The 12,559-nt window shown below is 42.1% G+C and overlaps 1 long non-coding RNA gene across 1 annotated transcript; it reads left to right on the top strand.

The window, feature by feature from the left end:
- The first annotated feature begins 286 nt into the window (after positions 1 to 286).
- On the top strand, positions 287 to 10,823 carry LOC119161544 (uncharacterized). The gene is made up of 3 exons (XR_005108472.2): positions 287 to 573; positions 969 to 1,167; positions 9,078 to 10,823. It is a non-coding gene; the product is annotated as an uncharacterized LOC119161544 (long non-coding RNA).
- Positions 10,824 to 12,559: the final 1,736 nt, after the last annotated feature.

The raw sequence follows: 12,559 nt of genomic DNA, 5'->3' as shown, positions 1-12,559 counted from the left end.
GAGTGACGCCGGTCGCCGCCAGATTGGAAAACGAAAGACTCGGAAGCAGACGACAAAGTGCGCTTCGTAGCTCGGCCCTCGCTGTGGCGGTTGGAGACTGGGAGAGGGGGGGGGGGAGTGTTTGTGTATAAGAAGGAAAAGAAGAGAAAAGTGAGCCCCGCAAGTGTCTGCATCAGCGTGCGACACCTCAGCAGTAGCTCACAAGGGATGGGGGTGAGGAGGGATTATAAGGATAGGAATAAAGGTGTAGAGAGAGAGAAAGAGAGATGAGGTAAGCCAGTGAGCGAGGACATATCTAGGAGATAAAAGAGATAGGAAAGATGGAAACACGGTCACAGGAGTCCGAGGACAGGGCACCACTTGCGAGAGCTCTTGTCGGCGTCAGACGGTGGCGTAGAGCGAGTCCAGTCGGTCAGAGCTACGCTGTCGTCGGAGGTCGGCGTCAAGAGAATTTGGAGACTGTGACATGCTTTTGTAAAGCAGTTAAAGATTTTACAAGGCCATGGTGACTTCGTGCGTCACTTATAGCTGCACAAATCACATCAAGAATACGCCTTCAATCACTTTTCCCGTGTAAGTATTCTCGCTTCGTTCGCTGACAATCGCCTGTTTTTTCGGGTATTTTGTTAAATTAGAAACAATATCAAAGGTGCGCATGCATGTAATACATGCGTACAGCTCTATGAAAGGTAACTTGAAGCTTTAAATGCTCGCTGGCACGACGTTGTTCCTGAGTTTTAAGTTTATGAATGAAGGACTTGCGGTCTGTGGCTGCACGTATCAAACATTGGAACGAGTATACGTCTGAATGCCCATTGAATTCCAAGTTTTCTGGTGTTGTTTTACAAGGCAAGACTGACGGCGTGCATGCATTTTTTTTTGCGAGTGAATATCGAATTTGGTGCACGTTTAGCAAGGAATTCGCAAACGCAGAGAGCAATTCTATGCCGTGATTATTCGTGTTACAGGTTTTTAAAAGACAGTGCGCTGCGTTCTGCCTGGGAACGTGCTGTTCGAAGAAATAGTTAGAAAGCTATGGACGGTGACCACCTCTGTTCTATTCACTTCGAAGAAGGCTGCTTCGACAGAACGGGGCAGACAATCGGACTGCAACCTGGCAGTGAACCTTCGATTTTTCCTGCTTTCCAAGTGCATCTGCAACAACCTGTTAGTTCCTACCTCCTTGAAGTACACCTTCAATAGAATGTAGTCACAAAAATAAGCAATTGCGTCTAAAACAAGATGAGACAGTTGAAATCCGTTCTATCTTGCCGATGAAACCAAAACCAAAAAGCTTATAGACGAAGTTGCCAAAATGAGTGAGTGGCGTTCAATATCAAACATCGTGCTACATCGTTTCTAGGCTCTGAAGGCTGCGCTTGCAATGCCAACACACATCGCCAACGGAAATTGATAAACATTATGCATAACTATAGTTATGCATAATATTTATCAATTTCCGTCATAATATTTATCATAATTTTTATTTTCATAATATTCATCATAACATTTATCATAACTTCCGTCATAATATTTATCAACGCCACTCCAATCGTTCTTTTAAATGGTTCACTTGGGGTACGTCTTCTGGAGTTTGTCAGTTGCACGCGTTATTGGTGCTTTGGTTTTGGTTCCGCCTGTAAATTGGTTAGAATTTGATAACTCTAGAAAAATTACTGCTGACTCCCAGTTTACTCAATTACCTCTCTTTTCTAATTTTAGCTTTAATTACTTCAACTTCTTTATATATATATTCTATGGTAATCTGCCGACACACACACAAGCACATCCCAACAAACACGAAATGTCGTATAAACTTCTCGAAATGACTAGAAAGGTATGCGGACATATAGACATAATATTTGACGTTGAATAAACGTTTTTCAAAGGAAGTTTTAGAAGACGTTGACAAAACGTTCTTTACAAGAAGTCTTTTTCAAAACGTTTACTAAAAGTTATTTTCTAGAACTTTGGTAGAATTCGTGGATGAGGTCTTGGGGGTGTTTTCTTCGTTTCTTTCTTTTTTTAATCAAATAACATTCGTTTTATATATTTATGTAGTATATATTTTTACATATTTTTTGCATATTTAAATGTAATAACTGAGCTCTCTAGTCAGCATTAAAAAATTAAGATGCGCAAATGTGGTGCGAGCCTACGTGGCTAGAACAATTTTACTTATCTGGACGTGTTTACCAGCCACTCAGTCGCCATTCGAAGAAGCGGGTTTGAGTCAATTTCTCTCGTGTTTTAAAAGTGTGGTTGCGCTTTTTGTTAGTGTTTTGTGTTCTACTCGTGCTGCTGATTACGAAAATGTGTTATGCTCAACCAAAGACGTGTGGCTTCGTATCGTGGAGCACTCGCCAGGTATGTACCACACTGCTGCTGTCGGCGCTTTGTTATCACTGCACGTTTTTCCTACCATGTGCACGATAAGTGAGCTTTTGTTTACGTGGGGACCCAGCTTTTCTGTAGTACTTCAGCAGTGTAAAGGCAATGTTGTGCGAAGTTAAGCGCGGACAAGTTTCTTTCTTTTGTGTGGAGTGTGAAGCATGCACGCGTAGCGGGAATTCGGCGGCAAATTCGAGCAAAGTTGTGGCGGCTATCCACCTCTGTTGGCAGTGCTGTTGGAGGGGGGCCCTGCGCGCGAGTGACCACTATTTTTGTTTATTCATTCTGGGGTGTTTGTTAGCTGTAGGCGTTGATGCCTGTTCATATCGTGCGCAATTGAAGTGAACGTGTCTCAGGCAGTTTCATCTGCTGTAGGTTCCATTTTAAACAGCTGTAGTATCGTTATACGTTATGTCTACTATCAGAGCAGTTTTGGCAAGGTTCTGTTTGGCGTCTCTCAATTTTTTTCTTGCGAGTGGCCGAATGTATGTGTGCATCCGCGTCGTCATGCGTCTTTATAAACTACCGTGATACTCGAGTTGATGCATGTTCGTGTGCAGCGTGTTGCATCGTCTTAGGTAGGGCTCGCAAAGGTTGCACCTACACTTAAGTGTTCATGCAGCTCGTTTAGTAAAACTCTAACTCTCGGTATACACCAGCAACATAGGTTGCCTCATGCGGCCTGAATCCGTGCATTTTAAGCCATTCGTTTATTTATTTATTTATTTATTTATTTATTTATTTATTTACTCTCAGGGCCCAAGGGCATTACAGAGAGGAGTGGGGGTTAGAACACTCTGCAGGTATACAATGCAGCAGGAGTGTGGTTACACATATGAAACACATTTGAAATATCCACATAAACTGGAAAAAAAAGTAAACAAACAACAGAAAGGAGAAATCAAAAGGCGCAAAATTAAAAACATTTGCCGTACACGGGAACAACCGAGCAGGATTTACACAAAACCGCGGAATTCGCGGAAAAAAAAATTCAGGTAATATGGCCACTAATAGCCACCTTGAAATTGGCTGGATTAATTATTGAAGCAATGCAGGTGGGGAGGTGGTTCCAGTCCGAGCTGGTTTTGGGAATAAATGAGTTGAAATAATAGTTTGTCCGGCTGCTGGGTACGCCAACCTTGAACTGATGGTCGTTTCTTGTCGAATGATAAGTGGGAGGAAAAAGCATCGAATCTTTGAGCGTTGAATTGGCGTGATAAATTTTATGAAAAAGACAAAGCCGTGATATTTTCCTGCGAACAGACAGATCAAGTAGGTTAAGGGAAGATTTCAAGGACGAGACGCTAGCCGTACGAAAATAGTTTGATAAGATGAAGCGTGCGGAACGATTCTGGACAGCTTCGATATCATGGAGTAACGAGTTGATATGCGGGTCCCAGATCGACGACGCATACTCCAGCTTTGGCCGAACTAAAGTTTTGTATAAAACGAGTTTTATATCTGCTGGTGCAAGAGCAAAGTTTCGTCGTAAAAAACCGAGCATGCGGTTAGCGTCGCTTGTGATATGATCGATGTGTGTTTGCCAAGAAAGGTTATCCGAGATGTACACGCCAAGATATTTGTAACATGACACTTTGGTTAGGGGGTCATGGTTGAGTATGTAGGTGCACGCTGTAGTATTATGTTTTTGACGGGTTACTCGCATTACTTTGCACTTATTTGTGTTCAGTTTCATTAACCATGTATCGCACCAGGTAGAAATCTTATTAAGGTCAGATTGTAGCGCACTTTGGTCGGCGGAATCCAAAATTTCTCTGTAAATTACGCAGTCGTCCGCGAAGAGTCTAATAGTTGATGATAGTGTATTCGGCAAGTCATTAATATAAATTAAGAATAATAGGGGACCTAAGACAGAACCTTGCGGCACACCAGACGTAACAGAGCAGTGCGTGGAAATAAAGCCATTAGCAACTACGTATTGTGTGCGGTTACTTAAGAAACACTCCAACCATTTGAGAATATTTACATCTAGATTGATTGAGTTTAATTTAGAAAGCAGTAGTTTATGACAAACGGTATCGAATGCCTTCGCGAAGTCGATAAATACGCAGTCGATAACTGAAGAACGGTCAGCGGCGCAAAATAGGTCGTTAGTGAGGCTAAGTAACTGAGTTTCACAGGAGTAATTTTTTCTGAAACCATGTTGGAATTCGCTAAAAAAGGAATTGTTTTCGAGAAAGCGGACTAAATGGCTGTAGATTATGTGCTCTACAATTTTACATGGTGCACTGATGAGCGATATGGGTCTGTAATTGATGGGATTGTGAGTGTTACCTGTTTTGGGCAAAGGAACCACCTTCCCGACCTTCCAGTCCTGTGGTATTGCAGAAGTTTCCAGAGACTGCGAAAAAATCTTAGATAGAATTATAGCGGATAACATTTCAGTATTTTTTAAGAATTTGGGGTTAATACCATCATCTCCGGGGGAGGAAGGTTTCAGATTCCTTATCAATTTGGCAACACCCACCCAGTCTATGATTAATGGATCCATGGGTAAATAATTGCAGGCAGGGAAAGGGGGCGCACAGTATGGCGTACAGGTTACAAATACCGACGAAAATACCGTATTTAAGGCTTCGCAGCATACTTCACTTGGGATCATACAGTCGTCTTCAGACATCAGTTCAATTTTCTTTTCACTTTTTCCGTTGATGGTTAGCCAAAATCTACGGGGATTAGTTCTAAGCATAGAGGGGAGGGTAACTTCAAAGAAAGAACGCTTAGCCACGGCAAGCGCGTGCGCATATTCATCGGCTGATTCATTGTACGCAGCCCATCGGTCAGTTGACCTCGAGCATTTGGCTTTCCGAAAAAGGCGCTGCTTTTTATTGCGTAGTCGCTTTAGGGTCGGTGTGAACCACGGGGATTGAACAGTATTCGTTATTCTACGCAGAGGTACATAGTGGTCTGTTAACTCAGACACCTTGGATTTGAACCGATGCCAGTTTTCGTCTACAGAACGCTGATCAAAATCTTGAAACAGTTCTTCGGTGAATATTTCAAGCTCCCTATTTATTGCAGCATAGTCTGCACGTTTGTAGTCTCTGAATGTTTTGGAGGTTTTCTGTCGTCTGGGATTCCTGTTGGGAATAGTAAAGTGGATTGCTGAATGGTCACTGAGACCAGGTATCACAGAAAGGGATGTAACAAGATCTGGGTGAGTTGTGAGGACTAAGTCTAGAATAGTTGCGCTGGTAGTAGTAACACGGGTCGGGTAATTGACAAGTTGCATTAGATTGAAATCTGAGCACACACTGACAAAAGATGCACTTTCAGACGAGCTGGAGCTAGCACTTGGTTGGGGTAAGCACCAAGAAATATCGGGCAGATTGAAGTCTCCCAGAACAAAAAACACTGCAGCAGGAAATCTAATATGTATCTTATTTAAAACATCATGAAATATCTCGGAAAAGCCTGAAGAAGAATTTGGAGGCCGATAGCAGGCACAAAGAATGTAGTCTTTGTGGTGCAGGCGAATGCACACACAAACTAATTCAAGTTCAGAAGCGACATTAACTTTGAAAGACACAAATTCATTTGATACCGCAATTAAGACACCTCCGCCAGAACGGCTACCCCGGTCGTACCGATAAAGAACGTAGTTTTTTGCACCATGCAAAACTTCCCTGCTATCAATTTTCGCTGACAACCAAGTTTCCGTCAGTATGATTACATCTGCCAGGCACGCATGAACAAGGGATAATAATTCGTCACGCTTGTTCATTACGCTCCTTACATTACAAAGGAGAAAGGAAATTTCCCGATCAATAGCATCAGCTTGTGTGCGCACATCTAGCTATGTTGAAGACTGACCTTCACTTTTGTTTGGGGAACACGATCCGGCTTGGTCCAGACTATTATGATTACTTTGGCAGTTTTGAAGGCGCCCATCCTTTAGTCCAATTTCAACAACACGATCGGTAATGCTGCAATACACATAGCTCTTTTTGTCGATTACAACTTTGTTGTACTTCAGAGAAAATGGTTGACTGGTGGCCTTCGCGAAATCCAGCAACTTTTTACGTACGGTGCGCGTTGCCTTACAAAAGTCCTGAGCAACTGAAATGTTTGTACCGCGTAGCTTGGATTTTTGTGAAAAAATTGATTCTTTCGTTTTAAAAGACGCAAATTGGACGATGATTGGCCGGCACTTATTTTCGACAAACGCTCCTAATCTGTGCGCACGATTAATCGCTTCATCGGACAATTGTATTTTGAACTTGTCAGAAAGGATTCCCCTAATTTTATTTTCTGCTTCAGCCCACGTCTCTTCCACACAATCAGATATTCCGTAGAATACCAAATTTTCTCGTCGTGCCCTGTCTTCAAAATCATCTAACCGTGATTGTAGTGTGGCGCTTTCATTACGTACAGCTGACGTAATCATCGCGTCCAAATTCGCTTCATCATGTAGTGCGTCAAAGGAATTTACTTTTTCTTCAACAGCGGCAAGACGCATTGTTAGGTCAGATACCTTGGTGTCGAGAATTCGTTGGTTTTCTTTTACCTCATTGATAGACTTCAAGAGCTGGTCGTGCCGCTCGTCTAGGTGCTTAGTAAGACGGTTAATTGCAGACAAGACTTGGCTAGTTTCAGCTGCAGGGTCCAGTTTTGGGGGACCAGGGTTAAGCTCAACGTCGCCTCCTAGTACAACAAGCTTAACAACATACACAATGTCATAAAACTCAGACACTAAAACATGTGGGCATGGGAATAGCAGCAGGCAGATATTATCGGATCTTTTCGAATAGAGCGAGGGTACAGTACCAACCTGAACAAAAAAGCAGAAAGGGTTTTTAGCGACCATCGTCGCTGCTGCCATTCCCTGCCCACTGAATTGTGGCGAAGTCGGAAGGCGGCTTAAATAGGCCATGCTGGATGTGGTCGATGTCCCTCTGGCGGCTTGGGCAGCGTCCCCTTGCGGAGACACGTATGGAGGCAGGTCACATGGCGCAGAATTGATCGTTGCTATCTCCAGGACCGGGCGTTCTTCAGCAGCATTTGGGTGCGCCGAAGTCACGGCGCAGGCATAACGGCACGTGTGTAGCAGTGCAGCCAACTGAACAAAAAAGCAGAAAGGGTTTTTAGCGACCATCGTCGCTGCTGCCATTCCCTGCCCACTGAATTGTGGCGAAGTCGGAAGGCGGCTTAAATAGGCCATGCTGGATGTGGTCGATGTCCCTCTGGCGGCTTGGGCAGCGTCCCCTTGCGGAGACACGTATGGAGGCAGGTCACATGGCGCAGAATTGATCGTTGCTATCTCCAGGACCGGGCGTTCTTCAGCAGCATTTGGGTGCGCCGAAGTCACGGCGCAGGCATAACGGCACGTGTGTAGCAGTGCAGCCAACTGAACAAAAAAGCAGAAAGGGTTTTTAGCGACCATCGTCGCTGCTGCCATTCCCTGCCCACTCTCCTGAACTTATCCTGAACTCTATCGTTTATCCTGAACTCTATTTTAGAATGAATATTTCACGGCTAAATGTGACCATTTTGCTTTACTTTACTGTGCAAGCACTAGTTCACTCATAAGTTCACGCGTTCGAGTACCATCGATTTTACTCTGCTTATTTCTATTATGCTTGTTTTTTGATTTGGTTTTTTTAATCTTTTATGCACCTTACCTAACCTTAGTGTTGAAACTGCTAAACACTTTTACGTATATGAACATTAAGAATAGTTTATAGCACCACCTCTAACGCAATTTTCTGATTAATGAGAAGCTTAACAGTATATTGGATAAAGTAAACTTTCTAGGCATGCGCTACAGATGTTGACTGAATTTGTGGTATGTGCAGAATCAACATTTTATTTTTCACTCAAAACTCGCAATAATGTTATAAATCATGGTAAGCATGCATAAGTCATGCACGTACTGCTGTTGAAATGTAAAATTGGACATCGTATTTATTTGAGCATAATAAATATAGACTACAAGTTTTCAAGCTATTGTCTCTGAAGGAAATATACAGATTCGGAAATCAGTTTCATCAGATCTTATTGCTAAATCGCGGTCAATAGCTTCCGAAATTCTGGTTCCCGGAGATTGTTGCAGAAGCTTGCATGCTTTATTGGGATGGTGTGTGGTTCAAGGTGGGTGCCTCGTATGTTTTTTTTTTTTTTTTGCATTGACAGCCTGTGGTGCTTGAGTGAGGGTTACTGCCATTTTAGCCAACCAGAATCATTGAAACTGACGACCATAATTTGGCAGCACACAATAGTAATTTATTGACAAAAATTTATGACATTATAGGTATAATTGTCCCATTGTGAGCAGCCTGAAAAAAGCTACAATAGTCGTATTTGAAATCAACTTCATGTTCAATAACATAGGTTACCTGCAATGGATACGTGATGAAAGTGCATACCATCATGTATGTGTTGAAGTATGATTGAATTTGCTTTCAACACACTATGCACGAGCGCAATTCAAGCATGGTTTTGTCACATCTGCAATGTGTAAATTGCATTTTCTTTCATATGGTTGCAACTGTGTTCGCCAAAAACATCAAGAAAATTTTGCTTCTAATATCTCTAGTTTGTGTACATCCTGCTTGTTTTAAGACACATTGTCCCAAATCATTTTAAATATACTGACAAATTAAGTTTTTCTAAGAGACACATGTCACTCATGTCACTTCATTGTTTTTTCGGTGTTTCCATCGCAGCCTATGCATGCACCTCGTACGAACTGAGTGTGAAAGAGTTCCGGAGAAGCCTGTCATCAATGGTGGCTCGAGGAAAAGTTGGCCACTGAATGTACAGCAGCTGCGCATGGCTTATGTTTCCTATGGAAAGGGAACTTCCCTGAGCCACCTGGTTGCTGTATTCAAGTAGTTCGCATGTTCAGGATGATCAATATTAAGCCTTTTGCTTTTCTTTAAAAAAGTCAGTGCTGCAAGTTGTGTGTGTAAAAGCTACATTTGCATATTGCTAAGTGTTCAGAGAAACACATTGTGCAACAATAATTATCACTGTCAGCCTTGCCCTTGAATACGATTCAGTGATGAACTTATTAGTGACTGCAGCAGGCGGCCATGTATGTATTAAAACTTTGAGCCAGTCACATTTCTACATAGGTCCAAAGAGTTCTGGCATGCCTGTGCTCAGATATCCCGCTGGAAAGTATAGTTGTGGCTTGTATGCATGCAGGAAAGTGAGCACTAGCACACAGCTACTTTTCCCTGAGGTGCCACATATAATCTGATCATGAATCGAAGCCATAGACAAGCATTATACTGGTTACCATTTTACTACCGGCTGGAATAGCAAGCACTTACTGCCTGTCTCACCAGGGAGTAATGTTTTGGTGATCCTCGCTGCCTTGCATGCGTAATCATAAAAATCACAATAAACTTCCGAGTGAAATATCTCAGAGCTTAGACATGCTCGAGGAATTTTTCCAAGTGGGAGTTTGTAGAGAACACGACTGCCACAAACTGTTCTATGCATACATACCCATTTATTGTAGGCACCAAAAATTCGGTATTCTTAGTTGATTGGGCAGCTGACAGCATTATTGTCTAACTTTGTGTTCCCCTGGACACATATTTTATCTGCAAAGGCAGTTTCCTGTTCTTAGGGCTGAATTTTATTACAAGCACAAAGCACGTCTCTGAATGTGTCAGTACTGCTTTCTAAGGTTTTATGTCATGTTTAATTTATGTGTAATCTGCAGTTCGTCACTTAAAATTGAACTTTTTGCATCGCAATAAGGCTGTAGCAGATCAATGGTTTTATTTCCACTGTAACATTGACTGAATATTTTGTGTTATTGTTTTTGTAACCTTATTTCATTGTCTTCTCGAATTTAATGCCGTAAGTGCCATCAAGTGATTTTCTATTGTCATACTTAATCATACCTAACTTTGCCAATACCTAACCATTTGTGATATATTAGCGATACCTAAACATGTTTAACATTGTTAATGATGACTGAAATACTGTCACATTTTTTTTTACTTCACTGTGTCGTTTGTGCGAGTATTTCGGGTGGAATTAGCGTTCGGGGTGTTGCTAAAATCACAATTTGATTGTTAAACACAGATTCATGGTGAAGCCCATTAATTTCAACTACTCATGGTTCTGACATACCTAATTTAGACGCACTGGGTGAGAATAAAAATGAATTGTTCGACTGCTGATTTTTGGCTGTAACAAATTTTCTACCTTTGTATATTTGCTACTGGGCCAATGTGTTTGCTAAGCCAGCCTTCTAAATTTCGTTGCACTGATAGAAGTCTTCTCGAAGAGAACAGTTTGTGCCTTTTGTATGTGTGCAGGTTCCTGGACCATGTATCTAGCCAGCCCCTTAATTGCTTTGTATAATTATATTTACTATAAAGCATGCATGTTTTGGGACAAAGTGTGCAGTCATTGTTATGTATAATAAAGGTTACAAGTATGCAACAAGATTTGTTGAAATTTTGCATTTACTTTTGAATGTGCAGTATGATGCATTCCAGGCAACAACAGAAACAATGAGTTGACGTTTAAAAGTCCGTCTTGTCTTCAAGCAAAACCTATTATCGTATTGATAGATGGCAGTCACTAATTAATTATTACAACAACTATGGCACCAATTTTGCTGATTAGAAGAGTACCACCAATATTTTAATACCAAACTATGTTGCTGTTCCTACTTTTCACTCTCGACAGTGAACAGCTAAATGCACTGATTGCAAAATGCTGACATGGTGCAGCAAATCGACCACGGGAAACGCTCAACAAGCTGGTTAGCATGAAAAATAAATGTCTAAAAATGTGTTACAAGATCTAGCAAAAGTCTTTTTAGAATCTTGGCAAGAAGTTTACTAGGCTTCTGATAATATAAGTATAGTAAACGTTTACAAAGGTTCTTTAAAAAAATCTAGAAAGACGTTTTTTACACTTCTTGCTAGAAGTTTTCTAGCCGTATAATAATGTGGCGTTAGCACAGCTACAGGAGGTTTTCAAGCTGCTTTGGTTTAAATAACATCTCAACAAGACTTCTTATATACGTTTGGACTATCCTTTTTGGACGTTTACTAGAAGTTTTTTACCTCCTCTCGTGTTTCGTGGGATATATGAAAGAGGCGAGCAAATGTCGCGTTCCCCTTAATCTTGAGTATCTGCAGGCACATATCTTAAAACCCCTATATATACTACAACCCTTTTGTACCGCAATAGTGCCCCAGCAAGCTCGATATGCTAAGCATCCCTCGACAATAGATTGATCTGAAAGCGTGCAGCTGACAATGAGTGCATGAAATAATGTGTTTAATAAACAAGAAGAGGTATTTATTCGTTGGTGTAATCTAAAAGTGGTTTCCATCTCATTTTTTTTATTGTGGAACTGCAAAAAGACGCGCGCAACGCGCGTATTCCATTGCGGTTTATGGTGGTTCCGCACTGTTTTTCCTCTAGCAATATGGCCGCCGGTGGCTACACTTGCTCCCGTTGGCGGTGGTTCACTTCTAGTGCACTCTAGCGGCGGCCAGGATTGCCACTCCAGTTTGGTGACCGGTAAAATGGGCAATCGCAGGGAACTGTGAGATACGACGGCTTTCGGTTCGACGCACCACACGGGTCAGCAGCGGCACGCGCACATTTTTGTAGTGCTCCGTTGAAAAAAGCACCTCGCCGTGCAATGTCAGTGCTTTAGAAGTTGTTTTTTTTTTTTTTGCCAACCGTGACTGTAACGATGACAAGCTACGAAAGCCATGAACGGTCCTGTAACTTTTCTGTCGCACTAAAATGATGTGCAATGCTTTTATCCTGCTCGGTGGTGCTGTCAGTTTGGCTAGCAGATCAGTCGATACGCAAAACAATTTTCCTGTATGATACGGTACTTGTATGATGCGGGATGACTGTAGCAGTGTGCTACGAGTTCATTTCGGGATCGCTGCTACAGCCAAACTCGTCAGTCGATCGGCATAAAGCGCAACACTTATTCAGCGCGTTGAGATGCTTTTTTAGGGGCGAAGCTCCTTATAGCGGCACCCGTTCGTCCCTCATAGCCGTTGTAGTGTGTAACAAGTATAACATTTTGACCTCCAAGGTGGTGCCGGTGAGAAATTTCTTCTGTGCGTTGTTGAACAATAAAAGATAGTGCTCAATGTACATGCCAATGGCTGCTAAGGGGGAATGAGACACAAGAGCATTCGGCTTT

Source organism: Rhipicephalus microplus, chromosome X (assembly GCF_043290135.1).
Source record: "Rhipicephalus microplus isolate Deutch F79 chromosome X, USDA_Rmic, whole genome shotgun sequence".
In the NCBI taxonomy this organism is placed as follows: Eukaryota; Metazoa; Arthropoda; class Arachnida; order Ixodida; family Ixodidae; genus Rhipicephalus; species Rhipicephalus microplus.
The sequence above is the reverse complement of the archived record's forward strand: the minus strand, read 5'-3'. Positions and strand labels throughout refer to the sequence as shown.